Raw genomic sequence first — 19,820 nt, 5'->3', positions numbered from 1 at the left:
GGGACTAATATCCAGAATATATAAAGAACTCTTACAACTCAAAAATAAATAGAATCATATAATCCAATTAGAAAATGGGCAAAGGATTTGAATAGATATTTCACCAAAAAGATGTAGAAATGTTCAATTAATTCATGAAAAGATACTCAATATCATTTGCCATAAGAAAACTGCAAATCAAAATCACTTCATACTCACTAGGATGACTAAAACCAAAAGGCAGACAATAGCATGCATTGTCAAGGATTTGGAGAAATTGTAACCCTCATTCATTGCTAGTAGCAACGCTAAATGGTGTAGTCACTTTGGAAAATAATTTGGCAGTTCCTCAAATTGTTAAACGTAGAGTTGACATGTGCTCTGAGGTATATATATCCAAGAGAAATGACAGCATATGTTCACACAAAAACATGTACACAAATGTTCATAGCAGCACTAATCATAACAGGCAAAAGGTAGAAACAACCCAATGTCCATCAAGTGATGAATGGATAGATAAATGTGGCATATCTACATAATGGAATATTTATTCAGCAACAAAAATAAATGAAGTTCTTATGCATTCTACAGCATGGATGAACCTCGAAAACACTAAGCTGTGAAAAGCCACACAAAGAAGACCACATATTTTAAATTCCATTTATATGAAATAGCCTAATTAAGCCAATCTACAGATAAAGAAAATAAATGTTTACATGTAAATGCATAGATACATGTATCTACATGTAGTAGATTAGTGGTTTTCTGAGAGTAGAAGTGGGGAGAATGGGGAGTGACAGTGGGTATGTGGTTCCTTTTGGGGGTGATGAAAATGTTCTAAATTTATACTTGGTGATGGATGCAAGAATTCCCCAAATATCCTTAAAAATACATTGAAATGTACCCTTTAAAATGAATGAATTTTATGGTATTTTGAATTCTATCTCAACAGGAAAACTGATTTTTAAAATGGACAAGAACCACTGGCAGAGAAGAGGGGGAAAGATGGACGGACCATATGTGGAGAGTTTTCGAGCAATATACAAGGGGCCCACACGATTGGGGTGCAGCTAATAGGAAGAAGAGTGGGAGAAAATGTTGAAAATATAAGTTAGAGTCAGTCCTGGAGGACTTCAAACGGCAAGCAGAGGTGTTTGTGTGTTTTCCTAAGGATGAAGGGGACACGTGGATGTTACATTATCCCGGCAACGTTTCCTCCCCCACATAAACAGAACATTTGCTTTCCAAGGCAAACTACAGGGAGCTGGGACCAGGATCTAATCGCCTTTCAGAAGTAGAGTACTTAGTAAAACAATCTCCCAGTTAGCAAGTACATTCCCATAGTAGTTTCGGGTTTGTTTATTTTCCCCTTACACAGCTGCCCACATTCTTCTAACCCATACTTCACCCATATGGATAAACACTCCAGAACTCTTTGCTTTGAGAACTATGGGTTTTATTTGTACTGAAAATGGCAGACACAAAACATCTGAGTGAACGAAAGAAATCTGCTCTCCCTCCCTCTCCCCTTTCTTCCCAGCCCTCAGTACTGAGCTAAACTATATTGGCTTCATTTTCTTTTACTTCCCCTAAGAAATACCACCAGTCGTAAATATTAAATCTGTCCTCTAGACTCTGGCTGACATTTCATGCAAAATTCATTTTAGAGAACATCCACCTTTTAGTGATTTATAGCCAAAGTGTTAGGGATTTCGTAAAGCACAAGATTTGAAATACAACCCAAGACCTCGCCTTGTCAGTCACCTTGTGCTTCTTTTCAGTGGGTGGTGATGCGTTGGAGACTTATTGTTCTGAAATTAGAAACAGAATAGAACAAAACCTTTGTGTTCTTGTGGAAGGGATTTCAGGGTCATTATATGAAAGACAGACAGGAAAATACCTACCCACCTGGCCGCCACACAATGAACTTGAGGGATGAATATTTCAGTATGTGGGAGTCACCATATCTTAAGTGGACCCCAGTTATAACTAAGGATAAGACCTAAGGGCAGCAGACTTAGTGGAAATTCACCCAACAAATGCTTTAATAGAGGGAGTCAAGATGGAAGGGCAGGGATGAAAAATGGAGACAGATACAGGAAACTAAAGTCTAAGACTTTGTGATCCCAGTTTGGCTGCTAAACCAGGAAACTTTTGGCCAATCATTTAGCCTCCCTGGACCACAGTCCTCACCTGTGAATAGAGATAATTATACTAACCTATCTTCCTTTGCAGTGAATAATAATAACAAAAAAACTAGCATAACATCCAAATATCTGTAGAAAGAGGCTTGTCACAACAGGAAGCTCTGAGCAATACTAGCATACACTTCAAGAGCAGTTTGGGAATGATTTTATTGTCTTACACACCTGTACACCCACTGTCTCACTCTTTATAAAGAGCCAAAAGAGCTACAATTAAGACCTTCAGAAAACAATGACGATGACTGTCCTCTCATGTAACCTTCTTAACCTTGACTTCACTGTCACTTTAAATATTTAGCCATCAAAAAAAGCACTTGAACACCTGTGGTACAGAGAGACCATTTCATTTCCCTACTAGAAAAACAATCAAGCAAATTTAAATAAATCACCTCAGTGTATCTCCAGCAATGGCCCAGCTGCCTGGTTATTTGTCCCTGACTTGCCATTAGATTTAACTTGTTCCTGCCTGGTAGATTTATCTAACAAAGCGCAATGTGTTGTTGACATTCTGTGGAGAAAGGAGGACATCTGAAAAGCTGTACAAGGAAAGGGAGAAAGTGACCTTTGCTGTAGCTAGGAGGGCATCTGCATTTACACTGATTCACAGTTCACTGTCCCCCCAGTGCACACTGCCCCAGCCCCTAGCACCATCACACTCCATACCGCTTCGCCTCCCTCATACAGAATGTTGCTGTTCAGTGGTTCTCAGTGTGGTCCATGGACCGGCAGCATTAGCATCACCTGGGAACTTTTTAGAAATATAAATTCTCAGCCCCCATTCTAAACTTTCTGAAGCAGAAACTCTGGGTGTGAGACCCAGAAATCTGTGGTTTAACAATCCCTCTGGTTGATTCTCATGCACAGTCAAGTTTGGGACTCACCACTGTAGTAAAAGATGATCACACCTGTCTCCAATCTCCCTTCCCAAAAGCCCACATATTAAATTTACCACCCCAGAACCACCACCAGCAACCTTAGTTTGGGGAATTTTGTTTGCATTTGTAAAGCAGTTATGACCCTAACCAGATATCTAAAGCTTTTCAGGTTGTGCAGGGCTTTTGATTTTTCTCCTGCTTTTTTAAGTAAACCATTACACATACTATACAGAGACATCATACTGCTGTCAAAAGAAATGCAGCTGACTGAAATCATCACACACACTCTCTCTGAGCTTGAGGCACAAAAGGATTTATCTGGGATCTTGGCTCTTAGGCATCTTCTAACAAGAAGTGGGCCTGGAAATGAAGGAAGGGGTGAAGCCTTACACTCTGGCGTCTGTTCCATTCACAGGCGTCACCTAGTGGGCAATGCTGAGAGGGAAGTGGCCTTGGAGACGCTCCCCACATGCCAGCCATGTGGGGACCCAGCCACAAGGGTAGAAAGCTCACTTTGCAGCAGCAGGTCCCGGGGCAGGGGCCATAGGCCTGGCTCGCTGCAAAGGAAGTCTGGGGATTCTAATCAGGTGGGGCCAAGTTGGTCTGCAGTCAGCTGGGAAGATGAAAAAGTATCTTTAAAGAGGAACATATTTAAAATACCAAATTTAAAAGCGAAATCCAAGACATTTATTACATCCCCAACTTTTGCATCTCAGAAGCCAGAACTATCAAAATAAAGACGTGTGCTTCTGCTTCAGCTCTAACCAAATGACCCAGCTCCAGGTTTATATGAGGGTTGGTCCTGTAAAAACTGCTGGATTGGGCTGTCTGCTTTGTTCTTGACTTATTAGGATGTTGTGATCCAACAGGGTGCCCTGTGTGGGTGCTAACCCACGACTCCTAGGCCCTTGTGACCCATAAACCATGGACTCCACCTTCTGCCCTCCTCTTAGGGTCTGTTGCTGGCCCCGGCTGCCGCCCAGACATCTCTGGCTCCACGTCTCATCAGTGCTATAAACTCAGCTTTACAGCACCACTCAAACTCAACATTCTTGCGTGATACAGCATGGAGTGTTACAGAGCTCTGGCGTGACCCTCACTTCCAGAGGTGAAGAAGGAATCTCTTCGAGATCAAATAGCATGCCCAATGGGTCACAATGTTTTCCCGGGTGCCCCACAGCTTGTTTCATTGGGGGTGGACATTTTGAATATGAGGCTGACATATACTACCAAGTCTGATTTTCAGGACTACGAAACTCACTCTACCTCCCCCAGATTTGCAAGTTAGAATGGAAGTGAATTGACATCTTTAAGGTTTGGGGTTTTTGGTGCTTTTTTTAAATATTTGAAGGGAAAATAATGATTAAAATTTTAGAAACTTTCCTTAGGAGGTAGTTGAATTTTAACAGACTAGTTTATTAGAGTTATAAAAACCCATTATTGGGAAACAGGATGACTCCTGCATGGAAAGAGAATTCCAGAATATATCAGGAGGAAGCCTGGGAAACAAGTTGTGACCCAAATTCCATCACATTTTAATGAAAAGAGCACAGGCTTGGAAGACAGGAGAAACTGGCTACAAATTCCAGCTCTATACTTTCTTGGGCAAATGACTCTCTCTCTTAGCTTCAATTTCTGCATTTCTAAAATGGGAAGAAAATCAACCTTGGAGCACTAATGAAAGGAATGGTAGATGCCCAATTAATGCCATCTATTATCTTTTTTAAAGTATCAAATATTGACTATTACAGAAGAATGTAAATTATGTACTATAGGTATTAAAAGAGTAATAAAATAAATGCTTGCATCCTCAGCATAAAGAAAGGAATATTACCTGTATAGTTGAATGTGGCCTTCTCTATTCCCCACCTAGATAGCTATTAGCTATTTTTCTTATGCCCTGAAGTCTTTCCCATGAGCCTGATTATCCAGGTTAGCACTTTAAGAAGAGGCACCTGATTTATTCATTGACCCAGCGGAAGTTATATAAGAGGCTTCAAAGGTAGGTTTCACTGCAGTTTTGAGCTCTCTCATTTGCATTCCTGGACTTCTCAATGGTAGAGTTTTCCTAACCTTTTACCTGGTTTCTCATCTACTGCCTCATTTTGAGCACAAAAGTCAGTGAGCTCCTTGGTTTCTGACCAATGGCTTCTGGGCATATCCTGGCCCACCCCATTCCTGGGTCTGACCCTGGGCCTTACATTCCCAGACACATCTTGGTTCTCCCCATGCTAAATCCAGCTGCCTCCTCCATCCAACATTCCAAGATGATGGGTAACTAGTGGATGAGCTCTGCCCTCATGCAAATGAACAGGGGATGTGGGGCAGAGAGAGGCAGGACAGGAGAAAGGACCCCTGGAGAAGAAGAGAAAAATGATGAACCCAGGGACATAGGAGATAAATCTTCCCAGTTTGGGGTCCACTGATGTGATGACAGTGAAGAGTTAATAAAGAGCTGACTCCAAAACCAATGAGAGAATGTGCTAGGGTTTCCAACCATTTCAGAATATAGATTATGTATTTATTTTTTTTTTTTTAAAGTGCAAAGCTATGCACAGGTGTGTTGAGTTTTCAGGACACCATGGGGGAGTAGCTTAAACCCAGACAACAAAAATGGCTGTTTCTTTTCTTTCCACATTCTTGCCCCATCTTTCCCTCTCTCAATCAATTTCCCTCAAGCCAACAACTCATTCAGATGTCCTTGGAACCACTTATATAGTGCCAAGTCCACACAGTCAAATGAAACCATCTGGTCCACAGAAATGAAAGAGGCCTGTTTTCAGCACCCCAGGACACTCTAAAGGAAGCAGAAGGTCTAGCTTATGCCCCAGAGATATTTACAATGTACAGGGACATATGATAAACCTAATTATATATGAGTGAGAGCACAAATAATGGAGATAATACTTTTTATGAGACCAATTACAGCTGTGTTGCTATTAAACGCTAGGGCAGTTGTTCTCAAACAGACCAGCATCATCTGAGAACTTGTTAGAGATGCTCATTCTCAGGCTCCACCCAGACCTACTGAATTAGAAATTAGTGTGGGGGAAGGGAGCCCAGCATCTGTTTTAACAAGCCTTTCAGGTGATTATGATGGATGCTAAAGTTTGAGACCCACTGCAGAGTTTCTCAGCTTTGGCACTATTGATAGTTGGGGCCAGATAATTCTTTGCTGTAGAGGGTTGTCCTGTGCATTATAGGATGTTTATGTAGCCCATACTCACTAGATGCCAGTAGCATCGGCTGCCCAGTTTTTACAACCAAAATTGCCCCCAAACATTACTAAATGTCCCCTGGGGTAGGGGAAAGATCGCTCCCAGTTGAGAACTGCTTTATAGTAAAGTGTTTCCTCTTGTGATTGGAAGTACTATGGACAAGATAGTCACAGAGTATTGATAATAATGCAGAACACAAAAGCATGGAGTCAGGCTTTCCTGTAACACTCAGGGAAGGCAAAAATCTATGAAGACGGGAGCTCAGGCAAGATGGCGGCACAGAGAGGAGTGGAAGCTAAATAGTCCCCCTGGAACAACTACAAAAAACCAGAAACAACTAGTAAATAATCCAGAACAACTGTGGGGGTACAAACAAGACCATCCACTCATCATACACCAACCTGAATTGGGAGGAATGCCCGAGAACACACCACAAAATCTGTAAGTAAAACCTGAGGATCCAAGTCGTGAGACCCCCTCCCCCATAGCCCGAGCTGCAAAGCCTCGTGGTGCCAGAGAGAAGCTCTCTCCCAGCAAGCGAATATAGCTCAGCTGAGCTCCAACTGGGGTTTCAAGTAGCGAGTGTGAACTGCTCACTACAGGTACGCATCTCCAAAAAACAGACAGAGGCTTTGGGTGACGACAGACCTGGGAGAGCCAGACGGTCGCCTTGGACTGGGTCTGAAGGGGACTATCTGTTTCCTTTTTGGCTCAGTGGAGAAAGCCCCAGTCATTTTCAGTTTCCAGGGCTGTGACTCAGGGAAGGGTGGAGATAGCACAAGCAGAGAGCAAGACCATTGAAATGCTAATGACCTCCACCTGGGGGCTCTGTCTTCTCTAGGAGGAAAGGGGTGGGGCCCTTTCCATTCAGAACCAGACCCCAGAGCCTGGGGAAACACGGCCATACCTCCTCACACCAGTCAAGAATTATAGGCTAACAGGCATCACCTGCTGGGCAGAAAAGCACAGTGACCCGAGGCATCAAAGGGTGGAGCAATTTTCTAAGACACACCCACAGGGAAACCAGATACTGAATATTTCTTCCCTCTGGGACCTGAGCCTGTTCTGGTCTGGGAAAACCTGATTTGGATAACCAAGGAAGCCATGCCTAGACAACAGAAAATTACAACCTACACTAAGAAAAACAAAGTTATGGCCCAGTCAAAGGAACAAACGTACACTTCAGTTGAGACACAGGAATCTAAACAACTAATGCTAAATCAATTCAAAAAGTTTAGAGAAGATATTGCAAAAGAGATAGAGGCTGTAAAGGAAGCACTGGGCATGTATACAGCAGAAATCAAAAGTTCAAAAAAACAACTAGTAGAATCTATGGAAATGAAAGGCACAACACAAGAGATGAAAGACACAATGGAAACATACAACAGCAGATCCCAAGAGGCAGAAGAAAACACTCAGGAACTGGAGAACAAAACACCTGAAAGCCTACACGCAAAGGAGCAGATGGAGAAAAGAATGAAAAAATATGAGCAACGTCTCCGGGAACTCAAGGATGAAACAAAGTACAATAATGTACGTATCATTTGTGTCCCAGAAGGAGAAGAGAAGGGAAAGGGGGCAGAAGCAATAACAGAGGAAAGAATTAATGAAAATTTCCCATCTCTTACGAAAGACATAAAATTACAGATCCAAGAAGTGCAGCGTACTCCAAACAGAAGAGATATGAATAGGCCTACACCAAGACACTTAATAATCAGATTATCAAATGTCAAAGACAAAGAGAGAATCCTGAAAGCAGCAAGAGAAAAGCAATCCATTACGTACAAAGGAAGCTTAATAAGACTATGTGCGGATCTCTCAGCAGAAACCATGGAGGCAAGAAGGAAGTGGTGTGATATATTTAAGATACTGAAAGAGAAAAACCGCCAACCAAGAATCCTGTATCCAGCAAAGCTGTCCTTCAAATATGAGGGAGAGCTCAAAATATTTTCTGACAGACAATGAGAGACTTTGTGAACAAGACACCTGTCCTACAGGAAATACTAAAGGGAGCATTACAGGGTGATAAAAGACAGGAGTGCGTGGTTTGGAACACAATTTTGGGAGATGGTAGCACAACAATGTAAGTACACTGAACAAAGGTAACTATGAATACGGTTGAGAGAGGAAGATGGGGAGCATGTGAGACACCACAAGAAAGGAAGAAAGATAACGACTGGGACTGTGTAACTTGGTGAAATCTAAAGTACTCAACAATTGGGATAAAATGTACAAATATGTTCTTTTACGAGGGAGAACAAGCAAATGTCAACCTTGCAAGGTGTTAAAAATGGGGAGGCATTGGGGGAGGGATGCAATCAGCATAAACTAGAGACTGTAACTAATGGAATCATTGTATTATGCTTCCTTTAATGTAACAAAGGTGATATACCAAGGTGAATGCAGATAAGAGGGGGGGATAGGGGAGGCATGTTAGACACTTGACATTGGTGGTATTGTCTGATTCTTTATTCTACTTTGATTTAAGGTTATTTTTCCTTTTGCTGCTTCCTAGCTGTCATTTTTTTTTCCTCTTTCTTTTGCCTCTCTACCTTCTTTGACTCTCCCTCCTGCCTTGTGGAAGAAATGTAGATGCTCTTATATAGATAGTGGTGAAGGTGGTGAATACATAAATGTATGACCATGCAGAAAACCATCGATTATTTACTTGGGATGGAATGTATGGTGAGTGAACAAAACCATATTAAAAAAAAAAATGGGTTGATGACAAAACCTCGAGGGCAATATACTGAGTGAAATAAGCCAGACACATTAGGACAATTATTGCAGGGTCTCACTGATAGGAACTAATTATAATATGTAAACTCATAGACATGAAATATAAGGCACCAAGATATAGGACGTGGCTTAAGAATGGGGAGTGGTTGCTTAGTATGAGCAGAATGTTCAACTAGGATGAACTTAAATGTTTGGAAATAAACAGAGGTGTAGGTAGCAAGATGTGGAATAACTAACAGTGCTGAATGGCATGTGAATGAGGTAGAAACGGGAAGCTCAGAGTCATATATGTCACCAGAAGGAAAGTTGGAGGTCAAAAGATGGGAATGTATAAAACTGAATCCTATGGTGGGCAATGTCCATGATCAACTGTACAAATACTAGAAATCACTTCCATGAACCAGAACAAATGTATGACAATACAATTAGAATAATAGAGGGGCATATAGGGAAGAACTATATACCTATTACAAACTATATACTACAGTTAGTATTTCAACATTTTTTCATAAACAGTAACAAATGTACTATATCAATACTACGAGTCAACAATTGAGGGGGGTTGGTTAGGGATAGGGGAGGATTAGAGTTTTCTTTTTTTCTTTTTTCATCTTTCACTTTATTTCTTGTCTGGAGTAATGAAAAGTGTCTAAAAATTGAACAAAAATTAAGTGTGATGGATGCACAGCTGTATGAGAGTACCCAGGGGCAAGTGATTGTACACTTTGGATCTTTGGATAATTGTATGGTATCTGAACAATCTCAATAAAAATGAAAAAAAAAAAAAAAAAACTATGAAGACCCTCGAAAGACATCAAATCAACCAAGAAAGCACTATCTTATGGTTATCTTTGAATTATGGGATTATAAGTGACCATTATTTTCTTCTCTGTAAGCTTTTTGTTTTGTTTTCCAAAAGTTCCACTCCAAACATTATCATCATAACAGAACAAAATGCTTGAATTAAAAAAAAAAGAAAAGAAAAGAAAAATGACTGGAATAGACATTGGGATAATTTTTCATCATATTTCTTTCCTTCAGTTTAGCAAGCAAAGAATAAGTCCAGAATGACACTTGCTTTCTTGTCTAATCTGCTCTCAACCAACAACTAAAAACTGAATAACATTTGTGCATAGTGCTTTATAAATTACTTATTGCCTTACCTCACATTTGATCATCACAACAATCCTTTAAAGGAGCCTGGATCGCCCAAGTTCCCTGCATTAGGAAGTTTCAAATCTCTAAAGTCCGATGATCATTCCAACCATTTTCTATGTCTAACACCAGAACGACTGTTGCCATTATAACAACTAAAAAGCGTTGTTCTCCGTTGCTAAGTCCCCAGAACAGATTTACAGGCTAGACCCCTTGCGATTCAAAGGGTGATCCCCAGACCATCAGCTTTGGCAGGACCTGGGAGCTGGTTAGAAATGCAGAATCCCTGAAGCGCCCAGACCTACTCAATCAGAATTTGCATTTTAACAAGATCCCCCAGGTGTTTTCCATATACATTAAAATTTGAGGATCACTGACTTGGACCACTCAGTGGTCAAAATCAAGTAAAGGTGAGAATCCATATCTTATTCATCTTTATGTTTCCCAGTCCACACCACCATTTGGTAGCTGCTCAGTGTGTCAGTTCCCTATTGCCTCTGTAAAAAATTACCACAAACCTACTGGTTTACAGCAACAAAAATTTATAATCTTACAGTTCCAGAGGTCATCAATCCAAACTTTCATTGGCTATGGCCGAGGTGTTGGCAGGGTGGCATTCCCTTCTGCAGAACATAGGAGAGAATACATTCCCTTTTCCTTTCCAGCTTCTTGAGGCCACCTGCACTCCTTGGCTTGTGGTTCTTCCTCCATCTTCAATTGTCTCTCTGACTCTGATCCACCTGCCTCCCTCTCTCACATGTAAGGGCCCTTATGATTACATTTGGCCCATCCAGACGATCCAGGATAATCACCCTATCTCAATGTCCTTGGCTTAATCACACCTGCAAAGTTCCTTTTGCTATATAAGGTAACATCTTCACTGGTTCCGGGGATTAGGACCTGGACATCTTTATGGGGGGCAGGGTGGACATTATTCTGTCTTTTGTAACAAGTGTTTGCTGAATGGACACAAATGGGCTGCACTGATCCACAGTGCCTTACTTCTCTCCAGACTCCTCTACTTTCTAGGAACATCTGCTCCCTTCTGGGCACTCAGTGTTCCTTGAGTCAGTCTATCCCCCATCACTGTCACCTTTTCAATAGAAAAGTGCTGGTCCCCTTATCCTGCCTGCCAGACTCGCCTTTCCACTCTTTATTTAAGGAGCTTGCCAGCCCCAGTCAGCTCTCATTTCTTCCCTCTCCCACCTCATCTGATCAGACCTTTCCACTGACCACTGCCCATATTTCCTTCTTTTACTCCTTTCTTTCCTCTTTCTTCCCCATGAAGCCTATGCCAGAGGCCACCTGCCACTAGCCTGTTGGCCCAACTACCACCGTCCCTCTTTCAAATCTTCCTCAACATTCACTTTTCAAAAAAAGATTTACCTTTCTGTTAAGACATCATTTATTTCTCCACTCCCCACTCAAGCTCATAAAGAAAAATGAAAATGACAAACCACAAATAAATATACTATTTCATGTTTATAAAGCAGGTTTCCACGGAGATTCTCAAGATTGTATGCACTAGACTTCATTAGTGCCTCTACATTCTGGTGAGTGGATTAGGTAGCTAAGAAAATCATTAACCCCTGGTTGAGAAAACAGACTGAAAAATTTTCCAGGCAGTGCCAGTCAAGGTTTACTTATAAGTTTAACCTCTTACTGTTTTTTTTTTTTCCAAGAATCAGTCCTTCTGATTAGTTTGATCACCACACAGGGTCCAGAGGCAATGAAACATTAAAAAGGCAAGTTTTGACTGGGAAATTTAGAAAGCATGGCATATTCCTTGGAGGGACCAAAATCTAATGACAGACTGAAGAAATTTAGGGTTAAAATGGTAGAATTTAGAAGAAATACAAAAGAAAATAAAGCTATTATTCCCATACCTACCAAAAGAGGATAAAACTATCTCTCGTGGTGACTGGGACAAACAATTGAGCTAATACAAGTGAAAGTGCTCTCAAACTTTAATCTGCCATGTACTTTAAAATATACCAAAGATGACAATAATCATGAGTAAGACAAACATTAAATTATATAAGATGAAAGAACTCAGAAAGACTAACAGTTTGCCCATTGTGGCCTCACTTCCTTACTTTGAAATCCTTAGGGGACGATGATTATGAAGCTGGAGCAGACACATAACCCCGTCCAACCTTACTAACAGAATCCTAATTTAGTTAGGGATAGAAAGTATCCAAATAAAAATTACATTTCTCAGCCACCCCTGAACCTAGCGATTGCCAAGAGATAGCTCTAGACATTAAGACAGAAGCAAAAACCCACTTAGAATTTCTGAGGAAGTTTTGCTTTCCTGTCCTCCTTGTCTTTTTCTCTTTATACCTGCCTGGAAAGCAGATGTAATGGCTGGACCTGCAGCAGCTATATTTACACGTGATGTAAAAGGCAAGAAAATCGCAAACCTCAGAACTGAAATCCTTGAACCTCTGAATCAATACAGTAACTTTCTGCCCCCAGGTTTGTGGCTGCACGAGAAAAAAAGCAAGCCCTTAACTGGTAGGTATAATTATGCCAATCCATTGGCTTTTCTCTTTGCAGCCAAATTTAATTCTGTACTGATAAAGAAGCCTCTACAAGGAGTTAGAACTGGTCCTGGGCAAACTTGTATCTTAGGTAAAGTTAGTTTGTGGTACCTTTCGGCTTCACTTCCAAAGTCCCTCTCCTTAATACCCTCTCTTCATTGGCTACTTTTCAGAACACTAATGTCCCAAAGGTCATGGGAAGGTCCTGGAAAGTACTGCCCTATTGAATTCTACAGCTATCTTAGGAGACTTCTCTGTCCTCACATGATTGAAATAATGTCATTTCACAGTGCTTCCAATTGTACAAAACTGTTTTACTTATATTACCTCACTCTGAAAACAGGTCTTATGTAAAGTAGTGATTTTCAAAGTATGGTCCCGAGACTGGCAGAATTAGCAGCATCTGTAGAAACGCAAATTCAGCTACCCAGACCTATGGAATCAGAAACTCTGAGGATGGGGCACAGCAATCTGTACTTTAACAAGCTCTCCAGGTAATTCTGATGCAGGCCAAAATTTGAGAACCACTGCTGTAGAGTAGTACACACATTTTTCAGATAATGAAATTGAGGCTTTTGTAGATTATATTGATTTATCAAAGACCTTATAGTAATGTGCTGGAGCCAGGTCTTCTGGCTCCAAGCTCAGTGCTCTTTTACCACACATAAGTACTTTCCTTTGAAACACTGCTTGGAGAGTCTCATTCTACAGGAAGCTGGCATTTTGAGAAAAAAAATAAAATATTACAAACTAATTCATTCTAGAGTGTTGGTATCTGTGAGAATTAGATTAAGTTGAGCTTTCACACAGGGTGGGGGCAGCTCAGGGGAATGGCAGAGGGTCAAGAAGCCAAGCTGTAATCAGTGGCTGGTCCTCTTATTTATCTGCCCACTATCTTTGCAAGGTGGAGACTCAGAGGATAGAGTTTCCTAAAATAGCTTCATAAGTTGTTACCAAAGTAGCTCAGACTGGCTCTGCAGTTAAAGAACAAAGGAAAGAGGGGTGGAGACTTGTTTCAAATGTTCCTTGTTTCAAATGTTTCAAGTTTGCATGGGAGACTTTTTTCAAATGTTTCCAATTTGCACAGGCTAGTTAGGACTGTCAAATAGAATGTAACCTCTGAAGTATCCAGCCACTGGAGAAACAGGGGAGGGACTTGCAAGTTAGGCATAGGGAATAAATAGTGCTGTGTCTATTGTTCCAGGGGCCAACCCCCCACATTTTGGTTGTGTGAGCGTTCTTGCAATATCGTGAATAAATTCTTTCCTTCTCCACAATTGGGTGAGCGTTTATTCCTTTTTAGGAACAGTGCTTGTTACTCAGAGTATCTGATAACACTTCTCTTTTTCTTCTCAAGGTAATTTGCATTTTAAAGTAATTCAACTCAACTTGTGAAATTCTTACTCACTTCTGATAGCCCATCCTCAGAGTTTCTGAGTCTGGGTAGCTGAATTTGCATTTCAACAGATGATACCAATTCAGCCAGTCCAGGGACCACATTTGGAAAATCACCGCTTTACAGACCTGTTTTCAGAGTGAGGTAATATAAGTAAGACAATTTTGTACAATTGGAAGCACTGTGAAGTGACAGTACTTGAGATAATAAAATCAGTGCATCTATTTGGTACCATGCAAACCACATATAGAATTTTGGAGCATGTTTGGAGATTAAACCAAAGATAAAATGTTTTTTAGTCCCCTCAGGTCCAGGGTGTTATAAAGGGGTTATTTCCTAAAGAAAATTATTATAAACATATCATGTTGGGAAATGGATGTAAGAGTCTTGGCAAGGTTGAATTTGTTAGGTGTGACCTACCCCATTTTGAGTAAAGGTAAAAGATACAACACTATTCATCATCAGGTACCTCCTTCCCTCATATTAGTGTTACTAAACTTACCAGCAAGAGAAGGCAATTAAAACAACAAGAAGAAGGTGTCCACTTCTAATGAGTCAGCCTTAGGGACAAATATGCCCTTCAGGTGAGCTATTAATCTCATGGGGAAACCAAGATGGCAGAGGTCAAATATTGATGGCCAAAATTGGTCAGCAATGTTGACAAAGGGCTACACTTACTTATTGGCTTCTCCAGTTTTTTTCAATTCTGAAATAATTTCCCCTTTACTGAAAAAAATATAAGAATGACACAGAGAACTCCCACATACCTTTACTCAGATTCACTAATTTTTAACATATTACCATATTAGCTTTCTCATTCTTCTACCTATATACATTTTATTATTTATTTTTTTTGAACCATTTGAGAATGTCCCATTACCCCCTTAATACTTCAGTAAGTATTTATTAAAAACAAGGACATTCTTTTTGCAATGCTATAGTAATTATCCAATTCAGGAAATTTAACACAGACAATAACTACGTAGTCTACAGTCCACAATACAATTTTTGTCCATGTACCAACAACATCTTTTATGACATTTCTCCTTCTGGAACAGGATACATTCAAGGATCATGTGTTGAATTTTATTTGTCATATCTTTTCAATCTTTTAAATCTGGCACATTTCCTTGGTCTTTCAAGAGAAGCCAGTTATTTTACAGAATGTTTCTCAATTTGAGTTTGGCTGATATTTTTTCAGGATTAGATTCAAGTTATATACACTCAGCCAGAATACTACATAAAATGATGTTGTGTCCTCAGGGTTTCACATCTGGAGACATATGAGGTCTGTCATTGGTGATATTAATTTTTAATGAAATTTTATTGAGATATATTCACAAACTATACAGTCATCCAAAGTTCACAATCAGTTGTTCACAGTATCATCATATAGTCATGCATCCATCACCACAAGCAATTTTTGAACATTTTCATTACTCAAAAAAAAATTAAAATAAGAATAAAAATTAAAATAAAAGTAAAAAGGAACACCCAAAACATCCCCCACCCCCATTCCCCTCCTAATATTCATTTACTGTTTGTCCCCATTTTTCTATTCATCTGTCCATACCCTGGATAAAGGGAGCGTGAGTCAAAAGGTTTTCACAATCACATGGTCAAAACCGTATGAGCTCTTTAGTTATACAATCATCTTCAAGAATCCAGGACACTGAATTATAGTTCAACAGTTTCAGGTATTTCCTTCTAGCTACTCTAATACACATGATATTAATTTTGATTACCAAGTCGATCTGTTGTCCAGTTTCTCCATTACGTATTTACTCCTTTCCTTCATTGCACCTAATAAGTTATCTATGGGGAGACATTTGAGACAACACAAATATTCTGTTCCTCATCAAAATTTTCTTCCACATTTAGCATCCATTCATAATCACTGCCTAAATCAATCTTTACTATGGTGATTTCAAAATAGTGATTTTCCAACTCCATCATTCCCTCCACACTTATCAGTTGGCATTTGACTATAAGGAAGAGCCCTCCCTTCTCCCCTATTTATTTATCCATCTATTTTTTCTCAGTATGAACTTACAGATTCTTATATTATTCAATGAATTACTCTCCTGATTTCTTTTGATACTCAAGTTTTTCCAGATTTGGTCAGCATGAGTCCCTTCAAGCTGATTCCTGTATCCGTTAGACAGGTCCCCACCACTTTCTATGACACCTCTTTACTTTCTGGCATAATAACATGTTCCAAGCTCATTTTGTACCCTCTCTGTTCCAGTCCTGGAATTAGACATTTCTCAAAGAGCTCTGGTTCATTTTCTTTTTTTTCCAAATTTTTAACATATTGAGATGGAACTGTTTTGTTTTGCTTTGTTTTGCTTTTGATGACTGATTGGGTTTCACTTTTCTATCTCCTTTGTATTATCATCAGAGATCTTTTAAGGAACATAATATGGTATGTGGAAAAGACCTGAGTATGGGTAGGAAATCTGGGTTTGAAAACTGGGTCTATCATTTGCTAGCTGAAAGAACCTGAACTAATTATTTAATTTCTTTATGGCTTTAAAATGAGAGAAATAATATCCCCCTCACAGAGTTGTTATGAGGTTTAAGTGACATAACATCTTTAAAATTGACCAACTCAGAACCTGACACATAGTAAATATTCAATAAATTTAGGCAACATCTTCCTCTTTTAATCACACCATTATAGTGACATTTTTCCTTCTTACATTCCCTTCTGCTTCTTCCTATGAAACCCTAAAGAGCCACAGCTTATCTACCCTATTATTCATTGAAATTTGTCCATATTCTCCAGTTCTCACTTTAGCCCATCAGGGTTCTTTGGCATAGGCCACATGCTTAATGCTTGGTCCTTGTCTTCCCTTCCCTTTTTCCCTAGAGTAACAGGCAATATGGTTTGAAGAATTCCAGGCACAATTGTATGGAGAAAGGGGGAGCCCTGATTCCAATCCCACTAACTTGCTGTTGCAGCTAACAAGCAAGTAGTGACTGAGTATCTCGCTCGCTCTTGCTCTCTCTCATGGTTCTCTGACATTTCTTATGCATGAAATAGCAGAAAATAATCCATGCCCTGATTACCTTACAGGGAAATAAAAAACAGTGAACTAGCATGGACTGCAGGCTTCCCTCTGCTAACTCAACCCTGGAGACTTGAACTTTATGATAGCTAAACTATCATTAATATGAAGGCACAATTAAGATATTCCTAGGAAAATAAGGCCTTGTGAAGTTTTCTACGTGAAGACTTCCTCACTGAAATTACCCTTGGAAGACATTCTCCAGCAAGACATAAATCTATGAGCATAGAGTAGGTGTTAGAAGTTTTTTTTAAAAGTATACAGAACAGGACAATGATAATATATAAAGAAAATATAGAAGGTTTTAACAATAATAAGCTTGAACTAGTAAATGTACGTAGAATTGTAATCCAACGGGCAGATAAGACATATTCTTTCTGAGGACACATGGAACATTGAAAAAATGATTAATACACTAGACAACAAAGGGAAAATCATCATCATTCTTTCAGATTATGTTCTCTGTCCACAATAGAATAAAATTAGGAGGTAATATCAGAAGGATAGCTTTAAAAAATCCAGTTGTCTGGAAATAAAGAAAAATATTTAAAAATAACTCTTGGTTTAAAAAGAAGTTATTAACACTTGGACTTAAGTGACTTTGAAAACTTACAGGCAAAACTGGTGGCTTATAGGAAAGGTGTATGTAAAGGCAATTTTATAGCTTTAAATATATTTATCAGAAAGCAATACAATTTAAAAACAAATGAACTAATGCCAAGCTCAGAAAGTTAGAAAAAGAGCAACAGATCAAATCCAAAGAAATGAAAGGATAATCATCCAAAGAACTGAAAACAATAGAGAAAATGAACAAAATTAAAAGCTGGTTGATTGAAAAAAATAATAAAACAGACAAACCTCTGGTAACATTTCAACAGAGACGTTGAAAAAATAACAAAAGAATATTATAAATAACTATATGTTAAAAATTTGATACGGTAGGTGAAGTGGATACATTTCTGAAAATCATAAAATGCCAAAAGTGATAGAAGAAGAAATAGAAAACTTTTTTATTCCAATAACTTATAAAGAAATGAAAACTATAATTAAATATCTTCCCATCAACCCCCACCTTTCCAGGTCCAGATGGTTTTACAAGTGACTTTTGCTAAACTTCCAAGGAACATATTGTACCTGTACATGTGTTTCCTTAAAATAGAAAATAGAAGGAAAGATGTCCAACTCATTTAGTAAAGCTAATAAACCTTAATTCCAAAATCAAGTATGGTCAATATAAGAAAAAAATTGTCCATTTAACTTATGAATATACCTATGGAAAAAAATTTTTTTAATTTAACTGTATCCAAAAGTATATCAAAATATAAAACATAATAATCAAGGAGAGGTTATCCCAAGATTTAAGTATATTTTAATATTAGAAAACCTATCATGAAAATTGATCCCATTAATGATCTAAAGAAGAAAAATTACTAGTTTACCTAAGAACACGCAGAAAAAATATTTAATAAACTTCAATGATCCCAGAGAATTACAAATGTAAGGAAATTTCCTCGACTTTAAATAGGCTACATACCACATGATCTATCTTAAACATTACATATAAGGGAGAAACTTTTTACTTATCCCCATTAATACTGAATACAAGACAAGAATGCTTCTACATTTAATGCAGCACTAGAGAATATAAGGGAAGAAAACCATAAAAGTGTAAGAATTAGATGCGAAAGAATAAAACATTATTTTCAGATATTAGTGGTATCTACATTGAAAACAATAGAATCAGCTAACTATTCTGACAGTTTGCTCTTAGAACTTATAAGAATTTGGCAAGGTTTTTGTATTATCAGATAAATTTGTAAAAGACAATAATGTTCCTCTATGCTAGCATTGATGAACTAGGAAATAAGATACCATTTATAATAGTAACAAAAACGATAATGAATCTAAGAATTAAGATAAAATGTATATGGCCTTTATAGGAAAAAAACTAAATATATTCTATTAAAGGATATAAAGGAAAGTCTGAATAAATGGAGAAATATAAATTGTTCATGTATAGGATGAAGTATCAAGGTAAAGATGTCAATGCTCCCCAAATCGACCTATATACCCAAGGCAATCCCATAAAATTTCCAAGGAGATTTTTTTAAGAACACCACAAATTTATATGTTAGAATAAAATTCCTAAAATCCTAAAATATATATGTTAGAATAAAATTCCACATATAGCTGAGTCCATTTTGAAATAGGTAAGCAAGGTACTCACCCTACCAGACATTTAGACATGTTACAAAGCCATAAGAACAGTAGAGGACTGAATCGGGAATAGGCAAATAAACCATTGGAACAGAATAGATATTTTATAAAGAGTACCACAAATCTTTGGTGTTAAGGATTGAATCCTGTCCTCCATAAAGACATGTTCAAGTCTCAATCTGCATTCTTGAAGGGCAAACCCATTTGTAAATAGGACCTTTAAAGATGTTATTATTAGTTAAGGTGTGGACTCATTTTGTGAATAGGACCTTCAAAGACCCTATTTAGATGAGGCCAGATTGAATCGGGGTGGGGTGTCTTAATCCACATGGCTGGAGTCTGTAATGCAAAGGAAATTTGGACATAGTCAGAAAAGCCACAGAAGAGGACCAAGGAGACAGATGTCATCATGTGACAGAGGCA

The sequence above is a fragment of the Choloepus didactylus genome, chromosome 10, assembly GCF_015220235.1.
Source record: "Choloepus didactylus isolate mChoDid1 chromosome 10, mChoDid1.pri, whole genome shotgun sequence".
Lineage (NCBI taxonomy): Eukaryota > Metazoa > Chordata > Mammalia > Pilosa > Megalonychidae > Choloepus > Choloepus didactylus.
This window is presented reverse-complemented; position numbering follows the sequence as displayed.